The sequence below is a fragment of the Eriocheir sinensis genome, chromosome 43 (genome assembly GCF_024679095.1).
Source record: "Eriocheir sinensis breed Jianghai 21 chromosome 43, ASM2467909v1, whole genome shotgun sequence".
In the NCBI taxonomy this organism is placed as follows: domain Eukaryota; kingdom Metazoa; phylum Arthropoda; class Malacostraca; order Decapoda; family Varunidae; genus Eriocheir; species Eriocheir sinensis.
The window spans coordinates 9,226,950-9,240,970 of NC_066551.1; the positions used below are offsets into that span (position 1 = coordinate 9,226,950).

Genomic DNA, 14,021 nt, shown 5'->3' on the forward strand with positions numbered 1-14,021 from the left:
GGAGTTGCAGAAAGCCAGACGGAATGAAAACTTTTTATAACATCATAGAAGGTCATTTAACCCCTCGTCGGGCGCTCCTGATGTGAGGTCGTGTTAGTTAAAACCCCACCTCCTCCTCCTCCTCCTCCTCCCACTCGTCTTCCTCCTCTTCCTCCTGCCTTGCGTTCCTCTCTTATCTATCCCCCCTAGCAAAATAAACTGTCACTTTTTCTTTCCCCTCCTCCTTCTCTTCTTCCTCCTTATCCTCTTCCTCCTCCCTTCTTCGTTCCCCTCTATCTATCCTCCCTAGCAAGATAAACAATGTCACCCTTATTCTTTCCCCTCCTCCTCCTCCTCTTCCTCCTCCTCTTCCTCCTCCTCCTCTTCCTCCTCCTCTTCCTCCTCCTCCTCCTCTACCTTAATGAGAGGAACCTGCAAATAGTAGGGAGGAGTTTCTAATTGACCCTCGCTTTCCTCCAGCAGGCGTCCTTCTTCCTCCCCTTCTTCCTCCCTTCTTCCTCCTCTCTTCCTCCCTTCTTCCTCCCCTCCTCCCTTCTCTTCTTTACTTCCTCGCTTTCCCCTTTCCTTCTTCACCTCCTTCCTCTTTCCCTCCCTTTCCTTCCTCCCACGCTTCCTGTCCCTCCTACGCCCCCGACCCAACTTCATTCCTTCCTCCTCCTCGCTAAATGCTTCTTCCTCTTCTACTTCCTCCTTCACTTCCTCGGTCTCCTTTTTCTTTTTTTTTCTTCTCCTCACTTTAACTCCGAGTCTTGTCCCCTCCTCCACTATTTCTCTCTCTCTCTCTCTCTCTCTCTCTCTGTAATTAAAATGACCTGCTGACGTCATAAGGCCTTGAGAATTTAGTGAAAAAAAGAAAAAAAAAATTGCGAGAATGTTTTAAATATAGATGTTTCCTTTTTTTTTTTGCGTTTCCTTTTGGACTAATTTTCCGGTTGAGAGAGAGAGAGAGAGAGAGAGAGAGAGAGAGAGAGAGAGAGAGAGAGAGAGAGAGAGAGAGAGAGAGAGAGAGAGAGAGAGAGAGAGAGAGAGAGAGAGAGAGAGAGAGAGAGAGAGAGAGAGAGAGAGAGAGAGAGAGAGAGAGAGAGAGAGAGAGAGAGAGAGAGAGAGAGAGAGAGAGAGAGATTAAAAAAAAAAAGGACATGTCGCAACGGCTTGGACAGGTGGTCAAAATGGGTGCTCCTCCTGTGTCCGAAACTCCTCTTCATTATAACTTTGCCTCATAGAAACTACTTTTTTTTTTCCTTCTTTTTTGCTCCCCTCATCTTTGCTCCTCCTCCTCTCATAGTCCCCTCCATTTTTTTCCTCTTTCTTTCCCACTGTGATCTTGTTTTTTTTTCCAATTTCCTAATCAGCATTTCCTTTTTTTCCATAACACACACACTTTCTCTCTCTCTCTTCCTCCCTCCTCCCCTACCTTGTTTGGGTCGATGGTAATCACTGGTATGGGTGCGGTGAGGGACGGGGAGGGGAGGGATGGGAAGGGGAGGATAGAGGAAGGGGATTGAGGTGGGGAGAGAAAAGAAGTGAGATGGAGAGAAAGGTGGGCGGGAAGGGGATAAAAAAATGAAGGTGTGGGGAGAGAGAGAGAGAGAGAGAGAGAGAGAGAGGAGAGGGGAGAGGGGAGAAAGGTAAGAGATGATATTAAGGGAAGGATAGGGAGGGGAAAGGGAGAGAAGATGGGAGATACGGGAGAGAAGGGTATGGTAATGAAGGGAGGGGAAGGGAAGGGGAGAAGGAATAGGGGTGAAAAGGGAGAGGGAGGGGAAGGAAAAGGGAAGAACGAAGGAGGGTGAGGAAGGAATGGGAGAAGGGTGGAGAGGGAGAGTAAGAAATGAGAAGACAGAAGGGAAGGAGAGAAAGACAGGAAGGGAGAGGGAAAGAAGGAGATTGAAGGAATATAAAGAAGGAATATGAATGAGAGGAAGAGAAAGAGATGCAGGAGAGAGATATGGAGTAGGAGAGGAGAGTGAAGGTTTAAAGGGAAAATGTTGAGAGAAGGAGAGAGGGAAAAGGAAGGGAAGGGAGATAGAAGAAAATGGGAAGGAGAGGGATTGGAAAAAAAAGAGGAGAGAGGTGAGGAAGGGATAGAGAATAAAAGGGAAGGAGAGGGAGGGGAAATAAGGAAGTGAGAGGGGATAGAGCAGAAAAGGGAAGAAGGAAAAGTGACAAAAAGGATATAGAGAAGAAAAAAGATTAGGAGACGAAGGACATGGGAGAGGGAGGGGAAGGGAGAGAGAGAGAGAGAGAGAAGAAAACTGAAGAATGGAAGGGAGAGGGAAGGGGAGGATAGAATGGAGATGGGAGAGTGAGAGAAGGGATACAGAAGACGAAAGGGAAATAAAGGGTGGGAGAAGGAATGGGAAGAAAGGAGGGAGAGGGGAGGGATAAAAAAAGAGAAAAAATAGAGAGTGAGGGAAAAGAAAGAAGAAAAAGGAAAAAAAGGGGGAAAAGAAAGAAAGAAGGGAGAGAAAGGGGAGAGTGAGGTATGGAACAGAGAAGAAAAGAGAAAGAAATATAAGTAAGGGAAGGGGTAGAGAGAAGAAAAGGGGGACAAGGGGAGGGAGAGGGAAGGGGAGGAAAGAAGGGGAAGAAAGAATGGAGAGGGGAGAGTGAGGGGGAGTGAGAGGTGGTACAGAGAAGAAAAAAAGGAAGTAAAAGAGTGAGGGAAGGGATAGAGAGAAGAAAAGAAGGGGACAAGGGAAGGGGAGGGAAGGGGAGGAAAGAAGGGGAGGGAAGAATGGAGAGGGGAGAGTGAGGGGCGCAAGGGCTGGCTACGGACAAAGGGTGATCGCTGATTTATGGAACAATTACGTCACAAGATTCAACGCGAACAATTACCTGAAGAAAACACGACTGCCACGCGCGCTCACCTGACTTATGGGGGGGGGGAGGAAGAGGAGGAGGAGGAGGAGGAGGAGGAGGAGGAAGACATTAGAAGGGTCACCCAGGAAAGGAAGTCAAGGGTAAAAAGGAAGGAAGAAAGGAAGGAAGAAAAGAAGGAAAAAATGGAAATAAGAAAGGAAGGAAGGAAGGATAGAAAGGAATTAAAGAAAGAAAAGAAAGAAAGGAAGTTGTTTTTTATTATTATTTTTTTATTATTTTAGAAGGAAGAAAAAGAAGAAAGAAAAATGGAAAGAAGAAAGGAAAAAGGAAAGAAAAAAGAAAGGAAGAATGTTTTTATTGTTATTATTGTCATCTCTTAGAAAGGAAGAAAAATATACATAGGAATACATAGGAATACATAAGAAGAACAGATACCAGAAGACCTGTCGGTCTATGGCGAGGGTGTCTGTTTACTACCGCTACTACTAGTAAACTACGTGTGGTAGAACAGGCTAGAATAGATGAAGGCTCCTCCCCACCCACCTCTCCCTCCGGCAACGTGCCGGCAGGAAATAGTTAGAAGAGTACACCATGTACATTTAAGGAAGAAAGGGACATGGAAATTTTACAGTAAAGAGAGAAATAAGAGGAAATTACTACCCTTAACTTACACTACTGGTAACCTAAGCTGTGGGGGAAAATGACTTCATTACATAAGAACATAAGAACATAGAAACACAGGGAGACTGGAAGAGGACGAATGGCCTACACAGGGCAGGCCCAGAATTCCCCCTAATACCCACGATGGGTGAGGTGTAGTTTCAGGGGCACAGGTGGAGGCTTGATCCTCGTTTTACCGGCTGTACTAGGCACGCACCAGTAACCTGTCACCTTACTGCACCCGCACCTCACTCCACCTGTCATGCGAACATTAACTGTTGCTTTACTCTATTGTTGACTTTCGCTACTTGCAATCTAGGTTGTAGGGGAAAATTATTTGAATATAGGTTGAGGTCTTGCTGCAATCTGTCTGAAAACATGCGAAAAAGGGTCAGTATAATCTTATATCCCTGAAGTACTTATCCAAAGAAGACATGAAGCTATTGATACTCTGTGCGCTAACTACTGACGGTGGGAGTCTATTCCAGTGATCGACGACTTTGTTATTGAAAAAACTGCGCACCAATGTGTTACATCGATTTCCCTTTAACTTCATACCGTTGCTGCGTGTTCTCGTGTTGGTGTCTCTCTGAAATAGACTATCTGGGTTAATGTTGTCGAATCCATTAAGGATTTTGAACACTTCAATTAAGTCCCCTCTTATCCTTCGCTTTTTTAGGGAAAACATATCTAAACGCACTAAACGCTCGTCATATGGCAAGTTTCGGAGCGCTGGAATTTGTTTGGTTGCTCGTCGCTGTATCTTTTCTAGCAAAACTTGATCTTTGATATAGTTCGGTGACCAGAACTGAACGGCGTATTCTAGGTGTGGTCTTACAAATGCTAAATATAATCTCTTCATAAGTTCGGGTGATTTATATCAAAGTTTCTTGAGATTAATCCCAACATCATATTGCCTTTTTTACTCGCTGCAGAACATTGATCACTCATTTTAAGAGTGTTACTGATAATGACACCAAGATCTTTTCCTTGTTTTACTTCGCTGAGCTCATGTCCTTGAATCTGATATTTAAAGTTAGGATTTTTTTCACCTATGTGCATTACTTTACATTTATCTACGTTAAAACTCATTTGCCATTTTTCGCTCCAGTCGGCAAGTCTTATTAAGTCTGATTGAATGTTCTCGCAATTTTTACTGTTCGTTACCGTACCTCCTAATTTGGTGTCGTCGGCGAATTTGGCTACTTTTAACAGGATATCAGTCTCTAAATCGTTTACGTAAACTATGAATAGTGTTGGGCCCAGGACCGAACCTTGGGGCACGCCACTGGTGACGGGTTGCCAATCGGATGCTTCACCATTAAGAACTACACGCTGTTCTCTGTCGGTGAGCCAGTCATGAATCCACGCACATAGGTGGTCACTAATACCGTGGGAACGCAGTTTTGAAATAAGCCTAACATGGGGAACTTTATCAAACGCTTTCTGAAAGTCTAGGTAAATTACGTCATATGGGGCTCAGGCATCCCAACTTGAATAAACGTCGTTGAAAAAAGTTAATAAGTTGGTAAGGCAAGATCGATTACTACGAAATCCATGCTGATTATCAGTTATCAAATCATTTGTTTCTAGGAAAGTGATAATTTTATCCTTGATTATTTTTTCGAATAATTTAATTAGGACAGACGTAAGGCTGATGGGACGATAATTACTGGCTTGTTTTTTATCTCCTTTTTTAAATATCGGGGTAACATTGGCCTTTTTCCACTCTAGAGGCAGACTAGCCTGTGCTAATGACTTGAAAATAGAAAAGGAAGAAAAATTGAAGGAAAGAAGAAAGGAAGGAAGAGAGAAAGAAAGAAAGAAAGAGAGGAAGGAATGAAAGAAGAAATTCGTTTTTATTATTATTTTTGTGTCCGTTGTTTGTGGGTCATGGTTGGAGTTGTTATTATTATTATTATTATTATTATTATTATTATTATTATTATTATTATTAACATCATCGTGCATACTATTGTCTCATTTGAACTAGCAATATTTTATCATCTCTCCTCCTCTACCTCCTCCTCCATCTCTTCCTCCTTCTCCTCCTCTTCCTCCTCCTCTTCCTCCTCCTCCAAGACGCACTAGTTAACACGGCCAGGTTGTGGTTGAAGCGACAGGGACCAAGTTAGGCTAAGTTGACGGACAGAGAGAGAGAGAGAGAGAGAGAGAGAGAGAGAGAGAGAGAGAGAGAGAGAGAGAGAGAGAGAGAGAGAGAGAGTGAGTGGGGGTGACATACATGGCCAGTCAATTGGTAAATTCAAGGGGGAAATTAACCTTGTTGGCATTTCCAGACTGGTGAATATGTTGGTAATAGCCGAGGAGGAGGAGGAGGAGGAGGAGGAGGAGATGTATAGAGCCTGCGTTGGAAGAGAGGTTATTACGAGGAAGACAAAGAGGAAAGTCTGTATAGAGCAGGAGAGAGAGAGAGAGAGAGAGAGAGAGAGTGAGAGAGAGAGAGTGTGTATGTGTGTGTGTGTGTACAGCAAATGAAAAAATACGGAACGTTCTAGAAAGGAAGCAGCTGCTTACAAAGGAGAGGAAGATTCTCTCTCTCTCTCTCTCTCTCTCTCTCTCTCTCTCTCTCTCTCACACACACACACACACACACACACACACACACACACACACACACACACACACGGCCTCTTTCCTGATCGTGTTAAGATTGGAAGCGAAGAAGGAAAAAAATACCTGTGTGTGTGTGTGTGTGTGATACTCTTGCTTTTAATGTGTTTTATAGTGATTTCTACTACTACTACTACTACTACTACTACTACTACCACGACTGTTTTTTTGAGGGGGAGAAGGGAAATAAAACACACGAACGTTAATATTTAAACCTCTCTCTCTCTCTCTCTCTCTCTCTCTCCTTTGTCAGCTGGTCTTCTTTCTGGGTCTTTCCGCTCTATACATTCCCCCAAGTCCGGAATGCAACCCGGAGTTAATTTTCCTCTCCCCTCTTCCTCCCCTCTCTTCCTCTTATCTCCGTGCCCATCCTAGACCTCTCCTTCCCTCTCTTCCCTTTCCTCCCTTCCTCCCCCTCCTCTACATCCTTCCAGCCATCCATCCTTTCCTCCTGTTTCCCTCTCTCCGTTTCTTCCTTCCGTTCCTTCCTTGCCTCCACTCTGCAACCTGGATTTAGTTAGTGGATGCTCTTAACTACCGGATGCTCGTGAGGGCAATTGCATCGTTAGGAGCAAACAAGCGAAGCGAGGTAGCAGTAGAGGTAGTTGTTGTTTGTGTTGTTGTTGTTGCTATTGGTGGTGGTGGTGGTGGTGGTGTGATTGTGGTGGTTGTGGCGGTGGTGGTGTTAGTGTTGGTGGTGGTGAATTTGTATCTATTTCTTTGTTGTTGTCGTCGCTGTTGTTGTTTTGTTGTTAAAGTAAAGGTCTTGGAAGGAAGGGAGGAGGGGGGGAGGAAGCGAACGGAGGAAGGGTGTGGGTGGGGGGACTGTAGGCAGGGGGGGGGGGAGGGGGTGAAGGCCATTAGTGTGCTGGAGAGAATGAGATGCATGCAAGTGACGGTGGTGGAGTGAAGGCGGTGGTGGTGGTGGTGGTGGTGGTATAGGTGGTGGTGATGGTGGTGGTCGTGTTTGTAGAGAAGGCGGCGGCGGTGGTGGTAGTGGTGATGGTGGTGGAGGTGGTTGTGTTGGTGATGGTGGAGGCGGTGGTGGTAGCGTTTGGCGTGGTGGTGTTGGTGTTGTTGGTAGGATAGGCGGCGGTGGAGGTGGTAGTGATGGTGGTGGTGGTGTTGGTAGGGTAGGCGGCGGGAGTGGTGGTGGTGGTGTTGGTGTTCGTAGAGGAGGTGGTGGTGGTGGTGGTGGTGGTGCCGGTGGTGGCATTCTCAAATCAGAGCACGACTTAGTGAGATTACTCTTCTTGGTGCTAAGTAAACTTTTACCATCTTCCTCTCTCCCTCCGTCCCTCCATAACTCCCGGCGTCCTTCTTTTCCTTCCTTCCCTGCCTCCCTTCCCTTCTCTTCCCTTCCCTTCCCTTCCCTTCCCTTCCCTTTCTTCTCTCATATCATATTTTTCCTCTACTTACCCTTCACTCCATTTGTTTTCTTCTCCTTTCCTTTCTTTTCCTTTTCCTTAGCTTCACTTTCTTTCTCTTCCCTTCTCTTCCCTTCCTATCCTTTTTCTCCTTCCTTTCTAACCCCTTTCCTTCCCTTCCTATTCTTTTCCTTGCCTTCCTTTCTAACACGTTCTCTTACCTTCCCTTTTCCCTTCCCTTCCCTTCCCTTCCTATCCTTTTTCTCCTTCCTTTCTAACACCTTCCCTTCCCTTCTAACGCCTTCCCTTCCCTTCTAACCCCTTCCCTTCCCTTTTCCTTTCCCTTCCCTTTCCTTTTCTTCCCTTCCCTTCCCTTTCCTTCCCTTCCCTTCCCTTCCCTTTCTATCCTTTTCCTCTCCTTCCTTTCTAACACCTAACCCCTTCCCTTCCCTTCCCTTTCCCTTTCCTTTCCTTCCCTTTCCTCTCCATCCCTTCCCTTTCCTTTCCTTTCCATCCCTTCCCTTTCCTTTCCTTTCCTTTCTATCCTTTTCCTCTCCTTCCTTTCTAACAGCTTCCCTTCTAAACCTTTCCCTTCCCATCCCTTTCCCTTTCCTTCCCATCCCTTTCCCTTTCCCTTTCACTTTCCTTTCCTTTCTTTCCTTTCCTTCCCTTTCTTTCCTTTCCTTCCCTTTCCTTCCCATCCCTTCTCCCTCCATTATATTTCTTTTCTCTCTCCGTGTCTGTGTTCGTCTGTGCACGTGTCTGTGTGTCAGGTAATGGCTGTCTGTTTTCATGTTCTCCGTCGGTGGAAGTTTCTCTTTTATCTTTGTTTTGTGTATCTACACATCTTCATTTTCCCGGAGTCCTTGTTGTCCTGTGTCCTGCTTTGTCTCCTGTCTGTCCCCGCCTGTCTGTTTGTCTTTGTGTGGCTTTGTTGGATGTCCTTGTCCGTCTCCGTCTGTTTGTCTTTCTCCCTCCCTTTGTTCCTTATTTCGTGTTTACTGATGACATTATTTCTTTCTCTCATAGTTCCCCCCTTGTTTCTTTTCCTCTCCGATCTCGTATATCAGTTTTATTATCTGTGTTTCTTTTTAGTCCATCTCTCTCTCTCTCTCTCTCTCTCTCTCTCTCTCTCTCTCTCTCTCTCTCTCTCTCTCTCTCTCTCTTAATAGTCCTCCCCTTTTACTTTTTTCCCTTTTTGATCATGTATTGCAGTTTCTTGATACATATTTCTCTCTCTCTCTCTCTCTCTCTCTCTCTCTCTCTCTCAATAGTCCTCCCCTTTTACTTTTTTCCCTTTTTGATCATGTATTGCAGTTTCTTGATACGTATTTCTCTCTCTCTCTCTCTCTCTCTCTCTCTCTCTCTCTCTCTCTCTGTGTCATCCGTCTCATCGCCAATTCTAAAGCATTACAAAGAATCTCCTTTAAGTCGCACTCTTCATTTCCGTCTCCCCTTTGATGACGTCACGCACCAGCCGACCAATGGCGTGCCGAGAAGCGAGGGACACACGTGCTGGCGACCAATGAGCGAGGAGAATCACGTGACGTCACTAGTGGGCGATCAATCCTGTTATTTTGGCGGGAGGCGATGATCATTAGGAGGGAAACACGGGCTGAGAGAGAGGGATTTTGACCCTTAGCGGCGGAGAAGTCTTGAAGGGATTACTCGAGATGATGAAAAAGAGGATCGGATGAGAGGATTTCAATTTTCTCTTCTTTCCCTTCCGTAGATGTGTATTCTTAGTGGGTGGTTGAGGGTGGATAGGCCTATACTGTGTGGGAGGCTTATTGTTATTATTAGTCGATTGTGTGGTGAAGTATGTGAATGGTGGTGAGTCTTCTTATCATTAACTTTTACTAGCGTTATTTTTAGCTTTGTTTAGGTTATTGTTATTGTTGTTTTCGGTTTTGTTATCGGTATTAGTATTGTTATATTCTTTGGTTGTTATTTTTGATTTTTTGGTTCTTTTGTTCCGCTTTTTATTTATCATCATCCTTATTGTCATTATCATCATTTTCATTATCATCATTATCATCGTCGTCTTCGTCTTCGTCTGTCTTCGTCTTTTCTTCATCATCATCTTTTTCTTCTTCCTCGTCTTCTTCTTCTTCACCTCCTCCTCTGTCTCCTCTTTTTCTTCCTCCTTCTTCATCTCCTCCTCCTTTCTCCTTCTTCCTCCTCCTTCTTCTTCTTCACCTCCTCCTTATTAATCAGTGTCTCATGTTTCGTTCATTCCGTCAGTGTTTCGGTCAGCTTCGAAGCACCACCACTGACCTACTTCTTGATGGTGATGGTGAGGGTAATGATGATGATGATGATGGGGGTGGTAATGGTGGTGGTGATGTTGATGGTGTGGGGGGGTAATGTTTCTACTGATGATAGTTTTTTTTAATATGTCTGCAATTTCTTTTTCATTTCGTTGATGTATTTTTTGTTGTGGAAGGTACAGTAAAGAAGATGATGATAGTGATGATGGTGGTGGTGATGGTGAACCTTTTGCACAACGTTACCAAGTCAAAGGAAGCATAGGTAAAGGTCGTCTGTGGTGTTGATAGTGGAAATGATGATGACGATGGTGATGATGGTGAGGATGATGGTGGAATTGGTTGAGGATTTCACCACCAACCTTTTCTAATTCAATGACGTAAACATGTAACAAGAAGTATAGATATATTCGTCTGTTATTGATGGTGATGATGATGATGATGATGATAATGGTGATGATAATGGTGATGATAATGATGATGATGATGATAATGGTGATGATGGTGATGATGATGACCGAAGGAAATGAAAAAGTTAATGAATGAAGGAATGAAGGAATGAACGAAGGTGTTAGAGATTAACCAATAGATCAAATGAATAAATAGACAAATAGATATAGTAAGGATTATCTTTGTATCTAAAAATAAACGAATCAATAAAGAAAAAAATAATGTAATAAATGGAGCCAACAAACATAGAAGAAAAAAAGGATAGAGATATAAATAGATAGATTAATAAACGTCGCCTCACGGAAATAATAATCATAATGTCCATTCACCATCGAAAATTACATTGGCGGCGAGGAAGAAAAAAAAAACAATAAATATCTGAACCGAATCATCTTTTGGACCGAGTTGTCCTGACGCGGCAAGGCAAGGAGGAGGAGGAGGAGGAGGAGGAGGTAAAAAGGTAGGCGGGAGAGAAGATAGAAATTAAAATGGAGAAGCCGGACGAGAAGGAAATTGAAGAGGACGAAACACGGAAACATGGAAGAGCAGGCAATAAAGCATGTTGGATCATTGCAAGCCTACCTACTTTAGTGATTTAATCAATTCCTCAGTCACTTGAGTAATCAGACCCGCGGAGCAGGTTTGTACCTACGCGCGGGTATGTTCATTTCCCCACTGACGCAACAAAGTGATGATCAAAGCGATTCTTGAGCAAGTAGATCATTATTTTGTGCATTAACTACATCTGCAGGAAGGTTGTTCCAATGCAGGATGACACGATTCGACTCCTGCCGATGACTATACTACATCGCTTCGCTTAAATTGCTTAAGCATTGTATCTTGTTCTCGAATTAGCTTGAATTACGTTCTCGAATTAGCTTGAATTACAGAAAGCTTTGAGTGATCGACATTATTGGACTTGTTCATGTTTTCAAAGACCTGGATCAAATTCCCCGGCAATCACATCTTTTCTAACGTAAAAATGTTGAGTCATTTGAGTTGTTCTCCATAAGGTTGGCCTCAATGATTGAATAATTTTCGCAGCGCGTCGCTGTAAGGTAAAATATGGGGCATACGCTAAGCGGTGCGTGGCCTCCATGCTCATCTCCGTCACACTGGCCCTTGAGCTTGTGGCGGGACCCATTACCGGGACACTGGGCCAGTCTAACAAACGGGCTACTATAGTTTACCTTCCTCAGGTTTTCGTAAGTACTCAATTATCGACAAGCAAGGATGGGAGGATGAACTTCTGGGTGGGTTGTACGCTTACTGCTGGGGCCGTGATTTGAATTTGGGTCCGCGGTACTCGTGCAATTCAAAGTCCTTGTAATTAGGGGACCAAAATTTCACTGCATATTCCAGTTGAGGTCTCACCAGTGAGTTATAAGGCAACATTACTCCCGGCATCTTGCACTCGAAATTACTTGCAATGAACCAGTAGGAAGAGAAGGGGGACGAGGAGGAGAAGAAGAAGAAAAAGAAGAAAAAGAAGAAAAAGAAGAAGAAGGTAGGAGGAGAGGTGGGAAAAATGAAATTGGAAAAGCAGGAGGAGTATGAAATTGAAGGAGGAGGAGAAGGAGGAAGAGGGGGAGGAGGAGGAGGCGGAGGAGAACAATACGAAGATGTGTTTTGTGAAGGATTGCATTTGTCATTAGTTTTTATGTTTATTGCGTATTTCTCTCTCTCTCTCTCTCTCTCTCTCTCTCTCTCTCTCTCTCTCTCTCTCTCTCTCTCTCTCTCTCTCTCTCTCTCTCTCTCTCTCTCTCTCTCTCTCTCTCTCTCTCTCTCTCTCACTGGCATTGTGTGTGTGTGTGTGTGTGTGTGTGTGTGTGTGTGTGTGTGTGTGTGTGTGTGTGTGTGTGAAAGGTGCAGGTGTGTGCGTGAGGACAATATCTAGTCGATTGAGAGAGAGAGAGAGAGAGAGAGAGAGAGAGAGAGAGAGAGAGAGAGAGAGAGAGAGAGAGAGAGAGAGAGAGAGTCAGTCAACCAGTCAGTCAGCCAGTCAGTCAACCAGTCAGTCAACCAGTCAACCAGTCAGTCAACCAGTCAGTCAACCAGTCAGTCAGCCAGTCAGTCAACCAGTCAGTCAACCAGTCAGTCAACCAGTCAGTCAACCAGTCAGTCAGCCAGTCAGTCAACCAGTCAGTCAACCAGTCAGTCAACCAGTCAGTCAACCAGTCAGTCAGCCAGTCAGTCAACCAGTCAGTCAACCGGTCAGTCAGTCCATCAGTCAGTCAGTTAGTCAGTTTCTATTTCAGTCAGTAACTCACTATCTTGCTCTCATTCTCACTCATTCACTCAGCAAATTACTCACTCATTCCCTTATTTCCTCACTCAGTCATTGTTTTATTGTTTATTTATTTATTTATTTGATTTTCTTTTGTGTTCTCTATGTTTTTCTTCATGTAGTCTTACGGAGAATGAAATAAATAGAGAAAAGAAAAGAAAACACCAACTCATTTCATTTTACTGTACTCATTTTTTCGCGCGTGAGTTCGAATAAGACTTGAATTTAGACTCACAACAAAACTTCCGCCATACGAACACCACAACGCAGAAAACAGGATATACGGAAAGAAGAGCTGAAGAAATAAGGGAAAGTAACGTAATGGCGAGGCATTAAAAGACAGAGGAGCATCAGAACCAGGGAACGAATTAAAGGGGAAGATACCTTGCTTACTCCTCCTTGGGAGAGAGTTGGACAGGTCAGGAAAAAGATCGAACTCCTTATATTAACAGATGAAGAGGATCGTTGTTATAGATGAACCGAGTGACATTAAGAGAGAGAGAGAGAGAGAGAGAGAGAGAGAGACAGAGAGAGACAGAGACAGAGAGAGAGAGAGAGAGAGAGAGAGAGAGAGAGAGAGAGAGAGAGAGAGTGGTAAAAAGAATGTCTGTCGGAACTGGAGTATAGACGAAGTAGAAAATGGAAAGGTTGGGTATTGTGAGAAAGATGATCGGAAACGTTCGATGCACTACAGAATGAAAGAGGATGAAAACGTTGGGTGCAGAAGGGAAAGAAAGAGAAAACTTTGAGTGCGCGACAAATGGATGATACAAACGTTGAATGCACAAGAAAAAAGATGATGGAAAGGTTGGGTGCAGAAGGGTGAGAAAGAGAAAACGTTGAGTGTACGACAAATGGATGAGAGAAACGTTGAATGCACAGGAGAATGATGATAGAAACGTTGAATGCTAAGGGAAAGAAAAAGAAAACGTTCGATGCACTACAAATGGATAGATATTTCGAGTGCACAGTAGAAAGATGATGAAAACGATGGATCCAGAAAAGAACGTTGAGTGCACTACAAAAGGATATGAAACAAGAGAGATGATAGTAACATTGTGTGCACTACAGAGGAAAAGTGAGGGATGAAACTTTGTATGCAGAAGGGAAAAATAAAGAAAACAATCGATGCACTAAAAAAGGGTGATAGATAGAGAGATGATAGATAGATAATGATGGTAGTTAACGTTGCGTGCACTATACAGAGGAAAGATGCGCGCTACTGCAACACGTAACCGGCCGGAGAATTGACGGGAAATGAGAACGACTTTTAAGGAGAACTTGTGCGAAAAAATGACGGAAATGAGAGCGCTATTTTCAGAACGAGAGAGAGGCTGTTGTGTCCGGCTGGGGGGAGGAAGGGGTAGGGGAGGATGTCAAGAAAACAAACAAAAAACAAACAGAAGTCGAGATATGTTTTCAGGTAGAATGGATGGGTATACTGCTTTGTTTTGTTTTGTGTGTAGGAAAAAAAGGCAAAATTTATGAATGAAGTAGTTGGAAATATTTGCAAGTGAGAAGACTAAGGAAAGGAAT

General features: G+C 43.9%; 1 pseudogene; it reads right to left on the reverse strand.

Moving 5' to 3' along the window:
- The window catches only part of LOC127010448 (basic proline-rich protein-like), a 99,569-nt pseudogene that overhangs the window by 26,209 nt on the left and 59,339 nt on the right, over positions 1–14,021 (reverse strand).